The following is a 19,507-nucleotide window of genomic DNA, read 5'->3' on the forward strand; positions in this document are numbered from 1 at the left end:
TCATTCCTTCCAAAGAACACCCAGGACTGATCTCCTTTAGAATGGACTGGTTGGATCTCCTTGCAGTCCAAGGGACTCTCAAGAGTCTTCTCCAACACCACAGTTCACAAGTGTCAATTCTTCGGCGCTCGGCTTTCTTCACAGTTCAACTTTCACATCCATACATGACTACTGGAAAAACCATAGCCTTGACTAGACGAACCTTTGTTGGCAAAGTAATGTCTCTGCTTTTCAATATGCTATCTAGGTTGGTCATAATTTTCCTTCCAAGGAGTAAGCGTCTTTTAATTTCATGGCTGCAATCACCATCTGTAGTGATTTTGGAGCCCCCAAAAATAAAGTCTGACACTGTTTCCCCATCTATCTGCCATGAAGTGATGGGACCAGATGCCATGATCTTCGTTTTCTGAATTTTGAGCTTTAAGTCAACTCTCCTCTTTCACTTTCATCAAGAGGCTTTTGAGTTCCTCTTCACTTTCTGCCATAAGGGTGGTGTCATCTGCATATCTAAGGTTATTGATATTTCTCCCAGCGATCTTGATTCCAGCTTGTGCTTCTTCCAGCCCAGCGTTTCTCTTAATGTACTCTGCGTATAAGTTAAATAAGCAGGGTGACAGTATACAGCCTTGATGTACTCCTTTTCCTATTTGGAACCAGTCTGTTGTTCCATGTCCAGTTCTAACTGTTGCTTCCTGACCTGCATATAGGTTTCTCAAGAGGCAGGTCAGGTGGTCTGGTATTCCCATCTCTTTCAGAATTTTCCACAGTCAGCAAAAACAAGACTGGGAGCTGACTGTGGCTCAGATCATGAGTTCCTTATTGCCAAATTCAGACTTAAATTGAAGAAAGTAGGGAAAACCACTAGACCATTCAGGTATGACCTAAATCAAATCCCTTATGATTGTACAGTGGAAGTGAGAAATAGATTTAAGGGCCTAGATCTGATAGATAGAGTGCCTGATGAACTATGGACGGAGGTTCATGACATTGTACAGGAGACAGGGATCAAGACCATCCCCATGGGAAAGAAATGCAAAAAAGCAAAATGGCTGTCTGAGGAGGCCTTACAAATAGCTGTGAAAAGAAGCGAAGCAAAAAGCAAAGGAGAAAAGGAAAGATATAAGCATCTGAATGCAGAGTTCCAAAGAATAGCAAGAAGAGATAAGAAAGCCTTCCTCAGTGATCAATGCAAAGAAATAGAGGAAAACAACAGAATGGGAAAGACTAGAGATCTCTTCAAGAAAACGAGAGATACCAAGGGAACATTTCATGCAAAGATGGGCTCGATAAAGGACAGAAATGGTATGGACCTAACAGAAGCAGAAGATGGTAATGTAACCTATGGTAAAGGGAATGGAAAATGGCTAGAGAAGTGCTTTCTTCCCTTCAGTAATGAGAGAAGAAGGCGTCCTATTATAAGAAGCAGTCTTCATTTCCATGGTGCTTTATGCTGTTCTCATAGGCTTGCAGGTATTGTCTCACTGTATTCTGACAGCCATCCTAGAGCAATGCCAGGACCTGCCCCAGGCCCCAGTGGCACCTGCACTGGGACCCAGCTCTGGTGGTCGCTCACCAAAGCAGCCTTGGAGACGTGGTTTCACCCACAAACTGGAGACAATCGTAGACACTTTCTAAGACAGTTGTTGAGAGATTAAGTAAAACAATGTATTTAAAACACATAAGCACATAAAAGTACTCGCTAAATATAAAGTGGTATTACTATTAAATTATGATATTTATCCCTTATCCCATATCTTTCCCAAATTATCTTTAAATTTAATAATAAATAGTTTGTTTAAATTTCTTAAGTGGAAAATACATTTATTAATGATATTTTCTTCCCCTGTCAAAACCATAAGCTCCCCTAGGTGAGTTTTTTCTATGCACACACACGTACTTTCCCCATGACTTCTCTTACTTGTTTACTTCCTGACTAGTCAGTTTCTTAAGACTCTCAAGAAGTTTCAGAAGGCAGCACTATTAATTTTTTATTTTTTCCCAAACAAGAGAAATGGAGGGCAATTAAAGACAGTCTTCATTTCAAGTATGATAGAGATTCCATACGTGGCTCCCAACTGATAGTGAATACAGGACTTAACATCAAAGATGCTCCTACCTCTGTCTTCTACCTCTAGTCCTAATTAGCAGGACCTGCCTTCTCTCTTTGCATTCAACCAAACTACAATTCTGGCCTTTCCTGAGAATGGAATATTCCTTTCCCACCTCTCCCTCTTGGCTCAAAAACTGTTCTACCTACACACTCTGTTCAAAGATCCTGTCCAAATAATTGGCTAAGTGTACCACAGTGCATACCCAAAGATGTTCATCACAGTGGGCTTTAAAAGAATGAAAAGTTGAAAACAAACTAAATGCTCACTAGTAAGGAAATGGCTAAATACATTACAGATCACATATACATGGGATGCTATAGAACAGTAACAAAAATGATGTAGATTATATCTATTGATTTGGCATGGTCTCAGTTTATTATTAGTCTAATCAAGTTTCAAAGTAATATTGATAATGATCCATTTTAGGGAGAAAAAATATCTAATTTGGGCACAGGAACAGTATGCAAAATACAAAAAAAAAAAAACCTAATAATCGTATCTCTGGGTAGTGATAATGAGTTTTCTAATCTTAATAATTTTCACATTTTAATATTCTTTCCAATTAGCATTGTTAATTTTATAACCTAAAAAAAAGGCATTTTAATTAAAAGACATTAATCATTAAATACCCAATTCAAATGTCATCTGCTCCTGAACACCCCACCCCAGCCCACTCTTATCACACAGGTAATTCCTCTCTCTTGTCTGTTTCCTGAGTATTTAATATATCATAATATTTACCACACTTGTTTTGAAATGACAATTTTCTCGGTTCAGACTTGATTATCAACTCTTGAATAAGTGGAATAAGCCTGTTTTATTTTTACTGCTGCTTAGTCATTCAGTCCTGTCCGACTGTTTGTGACCCCATGGACTGTAGCCCTCCAGGCTCCTCTGTCCCTGGGATTTTCCAGGTAAGAAAACTGGAGTAGGTAGCCATTCCCTTCTCTAGGGTGTCTTCCCAATTCAGGGATGGAACCCAAGTCACCTGCGTTGAAAGCAGATTCTTAACCATCTGTGTCACCAGGGAATCTACCCTAATGACCCAAGACTCTCAAGTCTCCAGACACCACTGAGTATGTTGATTTGAGCATAAAGCAAGGCTCTAAAATCCGCACATTTGACATTTGTACACCTAGTGCTCTAATCAAAAATTAATCTACTGTGGGGATGTTTGGAAGATGCATAGGGTCCATTTTGGAGAGAGAAATTATCAGTCAGGATATTTTATCTGTGGGAACACTTCTCTATTAATGATTACTCCCATGTTTGCTTTCAGAGTTACCAAAGACACCCTGATTCAACTTGACTAAGATATTTCTTAGTCCAGAAATTAGCCTCTCAGATGTTTACCCATGAGCTTCCTCTTCAAAAGGACAAGAATTACTTTTATAATAATCCAAGTCCAATCCTGACTCGGTAGGAAATATAAATACCTATTGTTTTAGGAAGAAATAAGGGAAATAAATGTTTTAAGATTATGTAAGTCTGATTCAGGGAATTGATATAAATGAAGGTTTTGAAATAGCCAAGGCATTTTTTTTTTTTGAAGGTTCAATAAAAAATGTGTTTTGAGAACTAGGTGGGTGAGATTTAAAATAAATACAAGCACCACGATCTTAGCTGTTACTTAGCAATTTCAGGCTTCAATTGTTCCCTTCTAAAGGGCAAGTGACAAGACTAAATAAATAGCTTCCAGAAGAAACACTGAGATATCTGATCCAGTTTCCTTTCTTCTTTCCATTTTACTCCCTAAGATCTTAATCCAGCCGGTATGAACTTTAAACTGCTCAGGTTTTTGGTTTTGGTTTGTTCTCTCTGGAGACAATTCCTTTTTCTTAATTTCTGAATCAAAAGCAAAGCTACGTGCCATCATTAGTCAAGAGACACCTTGGCTGCTTGTCCCCAAAGTGTCACTACCTGAGGAAATCAGACTCGCCGGAGTACAGAGAAGGAAAAGAAAAACGTTCAAAAGAGAGTACACAGTCTGACTCATCTCCACACACTATCACTCAAAAGCCAGAAGAAGTTAGGGGTGCCAAGGGCCGGTTACAAAGCTGAGTTAATACATGAGCATTCTAGTCACACACTTAAGAAAATAGATCTAAATTCTGGATTGATCTTGGCACCTATCTTCATGCCAGAAGCTGTGGGGGGCATGACAACTTGGGTTACCTAGCATGGATTCAAAAGCAGATCTTGCTTTTATCAACCAAACCAAACTCTTACCACCAGGGCTGAGAAAGATAATTGAAGATTTCTGGCTTGGAAATGTCTTCACAATAGGAAACTTACCACCATTGGTGTGCTGAGGCCAGCTCATGTATCAGTCCCTTAAAACCTTGCATATTCTCAGGACTTGGGGCAAGGTGATTGTTAAACACACCATCAATAAATGCTAAATTATATAAACATACAATTAAAATGCTGCTGCTAAGTCGCTTCAGTCGTGTCCGACTCTGTGCGACCCCATAGACGGCAGCCCACCAGGCTCTCCCGTCCCTGGGATTCTCCAGGCAAGAACACTGGAGTGGGTTGCCATTTCCTTCTCCAATGCATGCAAGTGAAAAGTGAAAGTGAAGTCACTCAGTCGTGTCCAACTCTTAGCGACCCCATGGACTGCAGCCTACCAGGCTCCTCTGTGCATGGGATTTTCCAGGCAAGAGTACTGGAGTGGGTTGCCATTGCCTTCTCCAAAACAATTAAACTATACTAGAAACAAAAACACATCATTTCCTGTTTTACTATGATCAATGATCTTTGATGTTCTTTGCAACTATTGTACCTGGTTGGTAGGAAGTCATATAACGGTGTGCTCTGCAATCACCTCTCAACTCTGCTGGCAGTAATGCTTGCTGGTAGCATGGAATCAGCGATGGTGCAAGTGTTCACACTACAGAAATCTGCAAATGCTACAAACCACCGCCCGCCCCCAATCAGGACTGACTCTGAACATTTACTTGCATATCAGTATCTGCAATGTTTACCCACCACTGCCTGGCAGTAGCTCAGGAAGTTGAGCTGGTCAGTCTCCTAAATCAAAATAAAGGTTTGTCAACTATAAATCATGATGCAAATATAAGGATGGAAAGGAACTACTTTTACTGTGGCCCTGTAATGTAACAGGCACAGCACAAAGTACTATCCTAATAGTCTTTCATTTCATGAGGAACATTATCAAATTCAGGATACTGAGGAGTCAACTGAGGTGGAGAGGCTGAGTAACGACTAAAACCACAATAGCCAGAATCAGGTGTGTGAATGTCTGACTCAAAAATGTATGATCTTTCTACTAACCATTATGACTACCATAATGAAACCAAAACCAATCATGTATAACTGTCACATAATTTGCAAATACTAATGGCCTCTTATGTGTCAAAAGAAAAAAAAAAAAGGTACATTGAAGAGGAATAGACAAAGAGCTCAATTTTTTCATATTCACCAAGTTTATTCATATTTACCTCCAAAATGTACCCACAAAAAGTGAGTAAGAAATAAGGCCCATGGAACCAGTGGAAGAAAGAATGATCTGCATTTGAGACAGGCTAAGTCCAAGGTTAATGTAAGAGGGATCCCCTTTCAATTTTTTATATATTTATACTCTATCCACCAAACTGACACACTCAACTTAAAATGAGACACTCTGCCAAGAAAGAACAATGCAAAAGAATCTCTGAAATGTTGGCACCAAGTTTCTGAAGTATTTACATACTCAGATACTTACTTTTCAAAATTTTCTTTTTTAAACTTTTAAGGTATTTAATTGGGCTATTATTTTAACTTTGTTTCTTACAGAAAATTCACCCTGTAGTCAAAAGAATGCCAAAGAGCTAAAAACATTTTACTCACTGATTATTTTTTAAAATTCTTGTCATCTTGGCTTCCTATAAGTTACCGGCTTCTCCCATTGTTCCTGTACATTTCCATCACCTGCCATGAGAAGAGAGAATCGGATTATATGTCTCATAAAGTCCATTTCTTGGTTTCTACTACATTAGTCTTCTCCTTTCTTTATAACTTACAGAGAAATACGGTCGTCTCTTCCTTTCTCTCGAAAATCAAAAAGGCAGGAGAGAACAACACAGAAGATCACCTCAAGAGAAAAGACTTTAAAGAGCACTGTTTCTACTGCTGGGGGGTTGGGGTGAAGACTTTTAAAATACCCTCCCTTATGTTTTCGGGAAGAAATTTTTAGTCTGTCTCTTGGAAGAAAGCAGTATTAGAGTAAGCCACTTTCTCTCCCCTTCCCCAAACCCCTTCTTCCTTCTCAAAAGTGAGTGACTAGCCACTTGGGCTTCCCTGGTGGCTCAGAGGGTAAAGCATCTGCCTACAATGAGGGAGACCTGGGTTCAATCCCTGGGTCAGGAAGATCCCCTGGAGAAGGAAATGGCAACCCACTCCAGTACTCTTGCCTGAAAAATCCCATGGACAGTGAAGCCTGGTAGGCTACAGTCCATGGGGTTGCAAAGAGCTGGACACGACTGAGCAACTTTCAACCACTTGGGAAGTCTAGAGGAACCACTGGTTTCGTGCTGAGGCCCCACTCTGAGCTAGGCAGCAAGGGTCTCCCCCCAGTTCTCTCCAACACCGGAAGTCAAGCTAATTTCCCCACAGTAAACAGGACAACAGCAGCCAGTTTCTGGGAGGACCAGCCAGCTCTCTCTGTTGGCTTCTCTCCAGCAGAGTTGCTGGACTAGGATGACTCCATTAGGGTTACTGGGGTCCAATGCATGTTCTAGAGACAGAGGGAACTGACACTTCTGAGTTTTCCAATCCTGCTTTTATCAATAATTAAGTTACTACCTATGTTGATTCCCATTTGAATTGTTGCTCTATTTCACAAACTGTTTAAAGATTACAAGATAGAAGAGATAAATGATTAGGCAACCCAAACCACCATCTGTCAAAGGACAATGCTTAGATAAAAGGTTTGCTCAAAGTCCTACCACTTTCTAGTCACATGACCTTGGGAAAATCCATTCACGTTACCCAGCCACAATTTCTTTATTTCTGAAAGAGGATCAAATGGCCCCTACCATACTGTGTGGTTGTTCGGATTAAATAAAATGAAAGACATGATATGCCAAAGTCAAGCATGCTTTAATCTAACAAGGGACACTCAGTGCTCAGACTTGCTAGTGTGTCCATACTTCCAGTTCAGATATTGGTGATCCATATAATTTGTGGACTAATGGATTACACTGGACGAGGCATAGACTTGGATTACTGTGATATTGAATGGTTTGCCTTGGAAACAAACAGAGATCATTCTGTCATTTTTGAGACTGCGTCCAAGTACTGCATTTCAGACTCTTCTGTTGACTTTGATGGCTACTCCATTTCTTCTAAGGGATTCTTGCCCACAGTAGTAGACATAATGGTCATCTGAGTTAAATTCACCCATTCCAGTCCACTTTCATTTGCTGATTCCTAAAATGTCGATGTTCACTCTTGCCATCTCCTGTTTGACCACTTCCAATTTGCCTTGATTCATGGACCTAGCATTCCAGGTTCCTATGCAATATTGCTCTTTATAACATCGGACTTTACTTCCATCGTGGCTCAGCTGGTAAAGAATCCACCTGCAATGTGGGAAACCTGGGTTCGATCCCCAGGCTCGGAAGATCCCCTGGAGAAGGGAAAGGCTACCCACTCCAGTATTCTGGCCTGGAGAATTCCATGGACTGTATTGTCCATGGGGTCGCAAAGAGTCGGACACAACTGAGCAACTTTCACTTTCACTTACTTCCATCACCAGTCACATGCACAACTGGGTGTTGTTGCTTTGGCTCCATCTCTTCATTTTTTTCTGGAGTTCTTTCTCCACTGATCTCCAGGAGCTTATTGGGCAACTACTGACCTGGGGAGTTCATCTTTCAGTGTCCTACCTTTTTGCCTTTTCATACTGTTCATGAGGTTCTCAAAGCAAGAATATTGAAGTGATTTGCCTTTCCCTTCTCCAGTGGACTACATTTTGTCAGAGCTGTCCACCATGACCCAACGGTCTTGGGTGGCCCTACACAGCAAGGCTCATAGTTTCATTGAGTTAGACCAGGTTGTGGGCCATGTGATCAGATTGGTTAGTTTTCTGTGATTGTGGTTTTCAGTCTGTCTCTCCTCAGATGGAGAAGGATAAGAGGCTTATGAAAGCTTCCTGATTTCATAACAGACTGACTAAGGGGGAAACTGGGTCTTGTTCTGATGGGTGGGGCCATGCTCAGTAAATCTTTAATCCAATTTTCTATTGATGGGTGGGGCTGTGTTCCCTTCCTGTTATTTGCCTGGGGCCAAACTATGGTGGAGGTAATGAAGATAATGGCGACCTCCTTGAACGGTTGAAGACCTACAGTTCAGTTCAGTTCAGTTCAGTTCAGTCGCTCAGTCATGTCCGACTCTGTGAACCCGTGAATCACAGCACGCCAGGCCTCCCTGTCCATCACCAACTCTCGGAGTTCACTCAAACTCACGTCCATCGAGTCGGTGATGCCATCCAGCCATCTCATCCTTTGTCGTCCCCTTCTCCTCCTGCCCCCAATCCCTCCCAGCATCAGCATCTTTTCCAATGAGTCAACTCTTCACATGAGGTGGCCAAAGTACTGGAGTTTCAGCTTTAGCATCATTCCTTCCAAAGAACACCCAGGGCTGATCTCCTTTAGAATGGACTGGTTGGATCTCCAGGCAGTCCAAGGGACTCTCAAGAGTCTTCTCCAACACCAAAGTTCAAAAGCATCAATTCTTCAGTGCTCAGCTTTCTTCACAGTCCACCTTTCACATCCATACATGATTACTGGAAAAACCATAGCCTTGACTAGATGGACCTTTGTTGGCAAAGTAATGTCTCTGCTTTTCAATATGCTATCTAGGTTGGTCATAACTTTCCTTCCAAGGAGTAAGCGTCTTTTAATTTCATGGCTGCAATCACCATCTGCAGTGATTTTGGAGCCCCCAAAAATAAAGTCTGACACTGTTTCCACTGTTTCCCCATATATTTGCCATGAAGTGATGGGACCAAATGCCATGATCTTAGTTTTCTGGATGTTAAGCTTTAAGCCAACTTTTTCACTCTCCTCTTTCACTTTCATCAAGAGGCTTTTTAGTTCGTCTTCACTTTCTGCCATAAGGGTGGTGTCATGTGCATATCTGAGAAGACCTACAACTAACACTCAAAACAGATGTCCTTTTCATTATAGGGGCTGCTGCTGCTAAGTCACTTTAGTCATGTCCGACTCTGTATGACCCCATAGACGGCAGCCCACCAGGCCCCCCCGTCCCTGGGATTCTCCAGGCAAGAAACCTGGAGTGGGTTGCCATTTCCTTCTCCAATGGATGAAAGTGAAAAGTGAAAGGTAAGTCGCTCAGTCATGTCCAACTCTCAGCGACCCCATAGACTGCAGCCTACCAGGCTCCTCAGTCCACGAGATTTTCCAGGCAAGAGTACTGGAGTGGGGTGCCATCGCCTTCTCTGCATTATAGGGGACTGGAATGCAAAAGAAGGAAGTCAAGAAATACCTGGAGTAACAGGCAAATTTGGCCTTGGAGTACAGAATGAAGCAGGGCAAAGGCTAATAGAGTTTTGCTAAGAGAACTCACTGGTCATAGCAAACACCCTCTTCCAACAACACAAGAGAAGACTCTACACATGGACATCACCAGATGGCCAACACCAAAATGAGATTGATTATATTCTTTGCAGCCAAAGATGGAGAAGCTCTATACAGTCAGCAAAAACAACAAAAAAGGCCAGGAGCTAACTGTGGCTGAGATCATGAAATCCTTATTGCCAAATTCAGACTTAAATTGAAGAAAGTAGGGAAAACCACTAGATGATTCAGGTATGACCTAAATCAAATCACTTATGATTATTCAGTGGAAGTGAGAAATGATTCAAGAGATTAGATCTGATAGACAGAGTGACTGAAGAACTATGGACAGAGGTTCATAACATTGTACAGGAGGCAGGGATCAAGATGATCCCCAAGAAAAAGAAATGCATAAAGGCAAAATGGTTGTCTCAGGAGGCCTTATAAATAGCTATGAAAAGAAGAGAAGTGAAAAGCAAAGGAGAAAAGGAAAGATATACCTATTTGAATGCAGAGTTCCAAAGAATAGCAAAGAGAGAGAAGAAAGCCTTCCTCAGTGATCAATGCAAAAAAATAGAGGAAAACAACAAAATGGGAAAGACTAGAGATCTCTTCAAAAAAAATGAGAGATACCAAGGGAATATTTCATGCAAAGATGGGCACAATAAAGGACAGAAATGGTATGGTCCTAACAGAGGCAGAAGAAATTGAGGTGGCAGGAATACACAGAAGAACTATACAAAAAAGATCTTAACAACCCAGATAATCACGATGGTGTGATCACTCACCTAGAGCCAAACATCCTGGAATGTGAAGTCAAGTGGGCCTTAGAAAGCATCACTACAAACAAAGCTAGTGGAGGTGATGGAATTCCAGTTGAGCTATTTCAGATCCTTAAAGATGATGCTGTGAAAGTGCTGCACTCAATATGCCAGCAAATTTGGAAAGCTCAGCAGTGGCCACAGGACTGGAAAAGGTCAGTTTTCATTCCAATCCCAAAGAAAGGCAATGCCAAAGAATGCTCAAACTACCACACAATTGCACTCATCTCACACGCTAGTAAAGTAAGGCTCAAAATTCTTCAAGCCAGGCTTCAACAGTATGTGAACCATGAACTTCCAGATGTTCAAGCTGGAATTAGAAAAGCAAGAGGAACCAGAGATTAAATTGCCAACATCATTTGGGTCATCGAAAAAGCAAGAGAGTTCCAGAAAAACATCTACTTCTGCTTTATTGACTATGCCAAAGCCTTTGACTGTGTGGATCACAATAAACTGTGGAAAATTCTGAAAGAGATGGGAATACCAGACCACCTGACCTCCTGAGAAATCAGTATGCAGGTCAGAAGCAACAGTTAGAACTGGACATGGAACAACAAACTGGTTCCAAATCAAGATAAGAGTACATCAAGGCTGTATATTGTCACCCTGCTTATTTAACTTATATGCAGAGTACATCATGAGAAACGCTGGGCTGGATGAAGCACAAGCTGGAATCAAGATTGCTGGGAGAAATATCAATAACCTCAGATATGCAGATGACACCACTGATGGCAGAATTTGAAGAAGAACTAAAGAGCCTCTTGATGAAAGTGAAAGAGAAAAGTGAAAAAGTTGGCTTAAAGCTCAACATTCAGAAAACAAAGATCATGGAATCCGGTCCCATCACTTCATGACAAATAGATGGAGAAACAGTGGCAGACTTTATTTGGGGGGGGCTCCAAAATCACTGCAGATGGTGACTGCAGCCATGAAATTAAAAGACGCTTACTTCTTGGAAGGAAAGTTATGACCAACCTAGACAGCACATTAAAAAGCAAAGACATTACTTTGCCAACAAAGCTCCATCTAGTCAAAGCTATGGTTTTTCCAATAGTCATGTATGGATGTGAGAGTTGGATTATAAAGAATGCTGAGCACCAAAGAATTGACACTTTTGAACTGTGGTGTTGGAGAAGACTCTTGAGAGTCCCTTGGACTGCAAGGAGATCCAACCAGTCCATCCTAAAGGAAGTCAATCCTGAACATTCATTGGAAGGACTGATGCTGAAGCTGAAGCTCCAATACTTTAGCCACCTGATGCAAAGAACTGACTCATTTGAAAAGACCCTGATGCTGGGAAAGATTGAAGGCAGGAGAGAAGGAGACGACAGAGGATAAGATGGTTGAATGGAATCACTGAGTCAATGGACATGAGTCTGAGTAAACTCCAGGAGTTGGTGACGGACAGGGAGGCCTGGTGTGCTACAGTCTGACTCAAAGAGTCAGACACGACTGAGCAACTGAGCTGAATGGATCACACTCAGCAAACTGTCCCCCTTTTACCTAAAGGAAGTGATCAGAATATGTTCTACTTCTGTTTTTCAATTTCATAACATTTTAGAGCCCACCAGCAAGGGATATGAAGTTCCAGTTTCCCTTTACAGTACAGCCCAAATGAAAACATCTCACTTCTACCAAGCAGAATGCAAGGACTGCTCATTTTATGTCAAGAACATACGGCTCCAAGTAGACAACACTTATAAAAGAAGAACCTGTTAACTTTCCTCACTTGAAGCGTCAGTGTTAAAGAAGTTCAGAGACAGGAGATAATATTAATTATAAAATGGCTCCACGCAGAGATACCATGAGACACAGTTAACCTCAGTTACAGAACAGGCAGAATCTCCACGTTATCCAGACCTTTAGGGTGTGTGTGTGTGTGTAAGAGGGGCATAAAGAAGGGAGAGAAATGAAAAACACCACACTAATACAGAAAGCTTCCTAGTTCTTGTCAACACCAACAAAAATAGCAGGGAAGGAATGAAGAGTCAAAGATTTGTAGATTATACCCAGCACAGAGGAACTTGCTCAAATGCAGAGGATTTGATGTAAGTTTAAAACACATAAGCGTGAATTCCACCTTTTGCTATTTAACGGCATTGGTCTTTGCCAAGTAATTTAAATATTAAGCCTCAGTTTCCAGGTCTGTAAAATGGGGACAATAATACATCCCCCTGGGGAGTAGTTGTGCAGATTAGAGATAATACATATACAGTGTCCACCACAGAATATGTCCCCCAAATATAATTATAATTATTGTGTTACTGTGCTAATGCAAGCATGATAGTCTATTAAATGATAGTCTATTAAATGATAGTCTATTAAATGCATAGCTACCAGCGCAGTTACGGTATTGAGTCCATTAAATGCAGGCTCTTTCTGTAGGTGAACAGTTTGGAAGGAGTTTCAAGTGATACTTTTGACAGCAACATGGAACATTTCTATTTTGATCCTAATGAAGTGTTAAATAAAAATCTCCATTTTCGTTGGCAGCAAACCAAAAGTTCTAGCTAACATGCAAACCACAAGTTCTGGCCATACATTTGTTGGCATTCTTTGTATCAGTACCAAGTTTCTTTTTTTGATGATAAATTCTTAAAAGAGGGAATGAATCATTTCCACTAGTGTTAATTCTTCTGGTTTGCATTATAATGTTTACCACTTGGCGGGCATTTGTGGGAAATAAAAGCCACACGGAGAGTGGCAGGCCACCTATTTATCTCCAAGGTAAGCTTTGCATTACAGCCTCATCAACAATAGTAAGAATTTATCAGCTACGTTTTCAAGGAAAACAAAGGCCAAGAGGTGAAGCAATACCCAGGTTTAAACAGAACTTTCTTTCTACAAAAAGTACTCCTTGATCCCCTTCATCTCTTTGGGACTCACTCCAGTGATGCTGACTGCTCAGAGTAAATTGTATACTCTTCTTGTACCTTCAAAACCCACCAGTAAATGTCTCATTACAGTTTAGTTGCTCCTGATTTTTTAACAAAAACATATTCTTTGCTATGATGGAAAGCAGTTTAATAGGTTCTAGGAATCAAATTCTTTCTCAAAGATGGTCATTTGCCACCTCCATGGTTATCTGAAAGAATTATACGTGACTTCAGCAATGGACTATGCAGCTGGCAGTAGACACTGTGCTCACCACTGGAGGTGGGGAAGGAGTGATAAGGTGGTCGAGGTGAAGTTCATTTAAGAGAATGCAGTGCAATGGCAGTTTCACCAGAATACAAGCAATTGACTTAGCTGAGGCACTTAAGGAGAACAATCTGGATGTATAAAATCTTGGGTGGGATAGTTAAAAACCCAGTATTTCTTAATCACACCTCATATACGATGTTAAGATTCTACAACAGTCATGAAGAAATCTAGCTAACAAGAACACAGACCTTTCAGAACACCTGCTTTATCTTCGAGGGTGAGGCCAAACTTCCCAAAGGTAGAAGGTGACTGGAGGGCATCAAAGTCAAGATCATTTGAGAGCCGAGATGCTAGAGGATGGCCTTTGCACTAAGACTGCAGAAGGAGATAGGAGCTCTTATATCATAAGACATGATTGCTTTGCATTTTTGGCCTCTTTTCTCCTAAAGAGTTCATGAAAAATGCTTAGATTTTTCTCTATGGCAGATGGTGTCCTTCCATCATTAAAAGCATGTGCTTTGCAGTCACACAGAACCGCACTCCCCAATCTATCTTGAAGACCTTGAGCGTGTCATTAAATTCCCCTGAGCCTCGGTATTCCTGCCTAGAGAATCCCATGGACAGAGGAGCCTGATGAGCTACAGACCGTGGTGTCTCAAAGAGTCAGACATGACTGAGTGACTTAAACTTTCACTTTTCTGTTTCATCAATAGAATGGGAGTAACAGTAGTACTACAACTTATTGTTGCTTTATGGGCTAAAGATATACTGCCTGCACACAGTTTTATAAAGCTCATGACAAACACTAAGTGCTCATTAAATGTTGTGCTATTGGAAGAAGTAAACTATCCTCATCTTTAGGAGGTCTGCAGGTTCCAAGGCAACACTAACCAAAAAAAGATGTTTCCTCATAAGCCCAGAAATGTTCTGGCCTACTTCACCAGAAAAAAAGGCTTCATCTGAAGTTTCAGTGAGTTGTAAAGCACACATCACTCTAATATCTGTGCACGTATCTTGGGAGCACAGTGAGAGCAGCAGCAGCGAGCAGAGGCTTGTTGGCCAGTGAGAAAATCAGAACAGTTCACAGCAGCCACCTGGAAACAAAACTGCATCACTTGCTCGAGATTCCTCAGCTAATAAATGGCAAAGCTGAGATTCAAAACCAGGGAGCCTGGCTTCAGTCCTTGCTCCTAACCCGATACTATGCTATCTCCTCAGCAATGAGGAAGAGTAGTAATTGGAGACTGACCAAGTCACAGGCCAGGAGCAGGCCAGAGAAAGGCAAGAAACCCTGTAAAGATGACTGAAGGGAAGAGGGTAATAAGGGAAATGACACAAATGGGCAGCTAATAGGGCCAATGATTCTAAATTAAAATCTAAAACATAGTCATAGCAAGAACTCTAGAAGGACAGCACTGGGAAAGTGAACTAGCTTCGGGCTTCAGCACTTGTTTAAAGACAACAGTGAACAGAAGACATAAAAGCTGAGAAGATGCCTCCTAAGTCATTATGTTTGCCGCATCATGACTTAGAAACACCTGCCAGGAATCACATCACACACACAAAACACGAGCTGTTACAGGAGAGCCCCCAAAGCATGAGAGTTTCTTACCAAGACTGAGCCTCCTGCTACCTCTTCCTGGTGTTTCTACAGAAGAAAAGAGTTGAAGAAAGGCCACCAGGGTGTTGACTTTCCCATGTTGGTCAGAAGGAAGGGATAAGAAAAAAGAACTGTGCCCCCAAGTTAAGTAGACAAATACCCAGAGAGGAAAAAAGTGATAAAAAGAAGTCATATTCCTGGCCAGACTCCAAAACAGTCCCCATAAGCACCATCTCTTATTATCCATGCTTGTGAAATCCTCTTCCCTTGACTGCAAGTGGGACTTGTGAATAAGACAAAAATGACAGGGCACGTAGTTATATCACATGAGACAGTAACATCCATTCTGCAGCAAGATTCTCTGGGGGAAAGCTGAAGCAAGCTGCCAAGCAGTGGACTGCCTATAGAGAGAGCCAGCGGAAGGCAGCCTCCAGCTGACAGTGAACAAGCAACTGGGAGCCCACCAGAAACTGAATTCTGCCATCAATTACGCGATCTCAGAAGAAAGCCCTTCCACATTCAAGCTTCAGATGAGACCGCAGCCCTGGCTGACACCCTGGCTGGAGCCTTAAAAAGTACCAAGACAAAGCACAGCCAGACTCCTGACACACAGAAGCTGTCTCAGAGAGTTATGCACTGATTCAGCACCTAAGTTGGTATGGTGCTGTCACGCAGCTATGCATAACCAATAGAGAAGGGGGTTCGCACAGGCTCCTGATGCAACCACTTGTCCTTTGGAGAGAGGAGGGGAAGGAAGGAGAAGGTCAGGGGCCAGGGCCTGGAGAGAGATCCTGCCGTCACACTGGAACGCATCCTCCCATTCAACTACCTCTGACTCAGACCCTCAGTTTCCTCTCTTACCACACACATCCTGTCATCCTTTTTTTTTTTAATCATTTGGAAGACAAAGTAGATTATAATTACCAAGGAAATAACAATTTTATAAATGGCAGTCAGGTTCCCTGCCTGGACTGCAAAGCCTATTTAACATGCCAAACATTGACACAATTAAATGTCATTGGTAGCAACATGGATGGACCTAGTGATTATCATACCAAGTCAAGTAAGTCAGACAAAAAAAGACATACCTGATATCACTCATATGTGGAATCTAAAAAATGATACAAATGAACTTATTTACAAAACAGAAACAGACATACAGACATAGAAAACAAACTTATGATTACCAAAGGGGAAAGGGGCGTGGGAAGGGGATAAATAAGACTTTGGGATTCACAGATGCACAGCACTATATAATAAAATAGATAAACAAGATCCTACTTGCTTATTCCCTATAGCACAGGGAATTATTGACTATAATTGACTATAATAAACTATAAGGGAAAAGAATCTGAGAAAATATGTATGTATGTGTATGTGTGTGTGTATATATATATATATATATATATATATATATATATATATAAAATGTTGCTGTTTAGTAACTAAGTCATGTCCAGATTCTTTGCAACCCCATGGACTGTAGCCCACCAGGCTCCTCTGTCCATGGGATTTCCCTGGCAAGAACACTGGAGTGGGTTGCCATTTCCTTCTCCACGGGATCTTCTTTACCCAGGGATCTAGCCTGCATCTCCTGCACTGGTAGGCAAATTCTTTACCTCTGAACCACAGGGAAGCCCATATATATATATATATATATATATATATATATATATATACATACATACACACACACACACACATATATACATATATACACACACACATATATACAAACTGAATCACTTTGATATACACCAGAGACTAACACATTATAAATCAACTATATTTCAATTTAATTAATTAAAAGAAAAGAAACAGCAAAAGGACTTTGACCATCTTATGAGCTATAGTATCACCCTACCTATAAATAATTTTAGTAAAGGTGTGTCTTAAATCTGATATAATGGACTAAACACTATAAAAAACATATTTAGAGAGACACATTAGAGACTTTCTACTTTCTGTAGCAGTGTTTTTGAAGACAGAATAAAAATTCAGCCATCTAAAGTTCTATCCAGTTGCTAATATGGGCTCTTGAAAAAATCAAACATGTAGTTTGAAATCTGCTGAGCAAATATCTAACAGCTTCTACAAATTAATTCCAGTAACAATTCTCGGGCAGAGCAAACAGCTACAACTCACTGAACCAGAGATCTCTTACCTAAATAGGCCATCTTGCTACACACAGAAACTGGTAGGGAAATCCTACAATCACATCATTTGAAAGCTGGAATATCCTCATTAGTTTTTTTTTGTCTTAGTCTCAGAGTTGACAGATAATGACACATAGACCCAAAGCCTTGAGGAAACCTGTTCAGGGTCACCCAGCAGCACAACCTGGACCTCCTGTCTCCCAGGCCTCTTTGTGCTCATGTCTACCAAACTCTGAGGCTTCCTTGGTGGCTCAGACAGTAAAGAACCTGCCTGCAATGCAAAAGACCCAGGTTCAATCCCAGGGTTGAGAAGATCCTCTGGAGAAGGAAATAGCTACCCACTCCAGTATCCTTGCTTGGAGAATTCCATGGACAGAGGATCCTAGTAGGCTACAGTCCATAGGGTTGCAAAGAGTCGAACACAAGTGAACAACCTAACGATACCAAACCTTATCTTCAACTCCAAACATAACAAAATCAGTGGTATCAAATATTCTGTGAGGAAGAAAATTGGGACTAACTTTCTCTGACTCTCCAAAGCCCAGACTTGTAAAAACTAAGATCTGTGAGGGAGTTTGGGATCGACATGTAGACACTGCTATATTTCAAATGGATAACCAATAAGGACCTTCTCTACTGCACATGGAACTCTACTCAATGTTATGTGGCAGCCTCGATGGGAGTGGAGTTTGGGGAGAATGGATACATGTGTATGTATGGCTCAGTCCCTTTGCTGTTCACCTGAAACTATGATAACATTGCTAATGGGCTCTCAGTTCAGTCACTCAGTCATGTCCGATTCTGTAAGCCCATGGACTGCAGTACACCAGGCTTCCCTGTCCATCACCAACTCCCGGTGTTCACCCAAACCTATGTCCATTGAGTTGGTGATGCCATCCAACCATCTCATCCTCTGTCGTCCCCTTCTCCTCCTGCCTTAAATCTTTTCCAGCATCAGGGTCTTTTCCAAGGAGTCAATTCTTTGCATCACATGGACAAAGTATTGGAGTTTCAGCTTCAGCATTAGTCCTTCCAATGAAAATTCAGGACTGATATCCTTTAGGATGGGCTATAACCCAATACAAAATAAAAACTTCAAAAAAAAAGAAACACCACTAAGATCTGTGGCAAGAGGAAAAAATAACATTGAATAGACATTCACATTAAATGTTCAATCCATTTTTGAAAGCAATGCATGGAATTTTTTAAGTAAACAGTTCAGTTCAGTCGCTCAGTCTTGTCCGACTCTTTGCGGCCACACCAGGCCTCCCTGTCCATCACCAACTCCCGGAGTTCACACAAACTCACATGCATCGAGTCGGTGATGCCATCCAGCCATTTCATCCTCTGTCCTCCCCTTCTCCTCCTGCCCCCAATCCCTCCCAGCATCAGTGTCTTTTCCAATCAGTCAACTCTTCGCATGAGGTGGCCAAAGTATTGGAGTTTCAGCCTCAGCATCAGTTCTTCCAATGAACACACAGGACTGGTCTCCTTTAGGATGGACTGGCCTCCTTTAGGATGGACTGGCTGGATTTCCTTGCAGTCCAAGGGACTGGCAAGAGTCTTGTCCAGCACCACAGTTCAAAAGCATCAATTCTTTGGCGCTCAGCTTTCTTCACAGTCCAACTCTCACATCCATACATGACCACAGGAAAAACCATAGCCTTGACTAGACAGACCTTTGTTGGCAAACTAATGTCTCTGCTTTTGAATATGCTATCTAGGTTGGTCATAACTTTCCTTCCAAGGAGTAAGCGTCTTTTAATTTCATGGCTGCAGTCACCATCTGCAGTGATTTTGGAGCCCCCAAAAATGAATTCTGACACTGTTTCCACTGTTTCTGCATCTATCTGCCATGAAGTGATGGGACCAGATGCCATGATCTTCATTTTCTGAATGTTGAGCTTAAGCCAACTTTTTTGCTCTCCTCTTTCACTTTCATCAAGAGGCTCTTTAGCTCTTCTTTGCTTTCTGTCATAAGGGTGGTGTCATCTGCATATCTGAGGTTATTATATTTCTCCCGGCAATCTGGATTCCAGCTTGTGCTTCTTCCAGCCCAGCGTTTCTCATGATGTACTCTGCATATAAGTTA

General features: G+C 41.4%; 1 protein-coding gene across 9 annotated transcripts in view; it reads right to left on the bottom strand.

Moving 5' to 3' along the window:
* SGMS1 (sphingomyelin synthase 1) overlaps positions 1-19,507 on the bottom strand; it is a 327,599-nt gene that overhangs the window by 118,652 nt on the left and 189,440 nt on the right. For 8 of the 9 annotated variants that reach the window (XM_055559870.1, XM_055559869.1, XM_055559868.1 and 5 more), the window contains one exon: positions 5,964-6,044. The exons of the other annotated variant lie outside the window; for it this stretch is intronic. The gene's annotated coding sequence lies outside the window, so the exon portion shown is untranslated. The remainder of the gene's footprint in view (positions 1-5,963; positions 6,045-19,507) is intronic. 9 annotated transcript variants of the gene reach the window in all.

The sequence above is a fragment of the Bubalus kerabau genome, chromosome 22, assembly GCF_029407905.1.
Source record: "Bubalus kerabau isolate K-KA32 ecotype Philippines breed swamp buffalo chromosome 22, PCC_UOA_SB_1v2, whole genome shotgun sequence".
Taxonomy (NCBI): domain Eukaryota; kingdom Metazoa; phylum Chordata; class Mammalia; order Artiodactyla; family Bovidae; genus Bubalus; species Bubalus kerabau.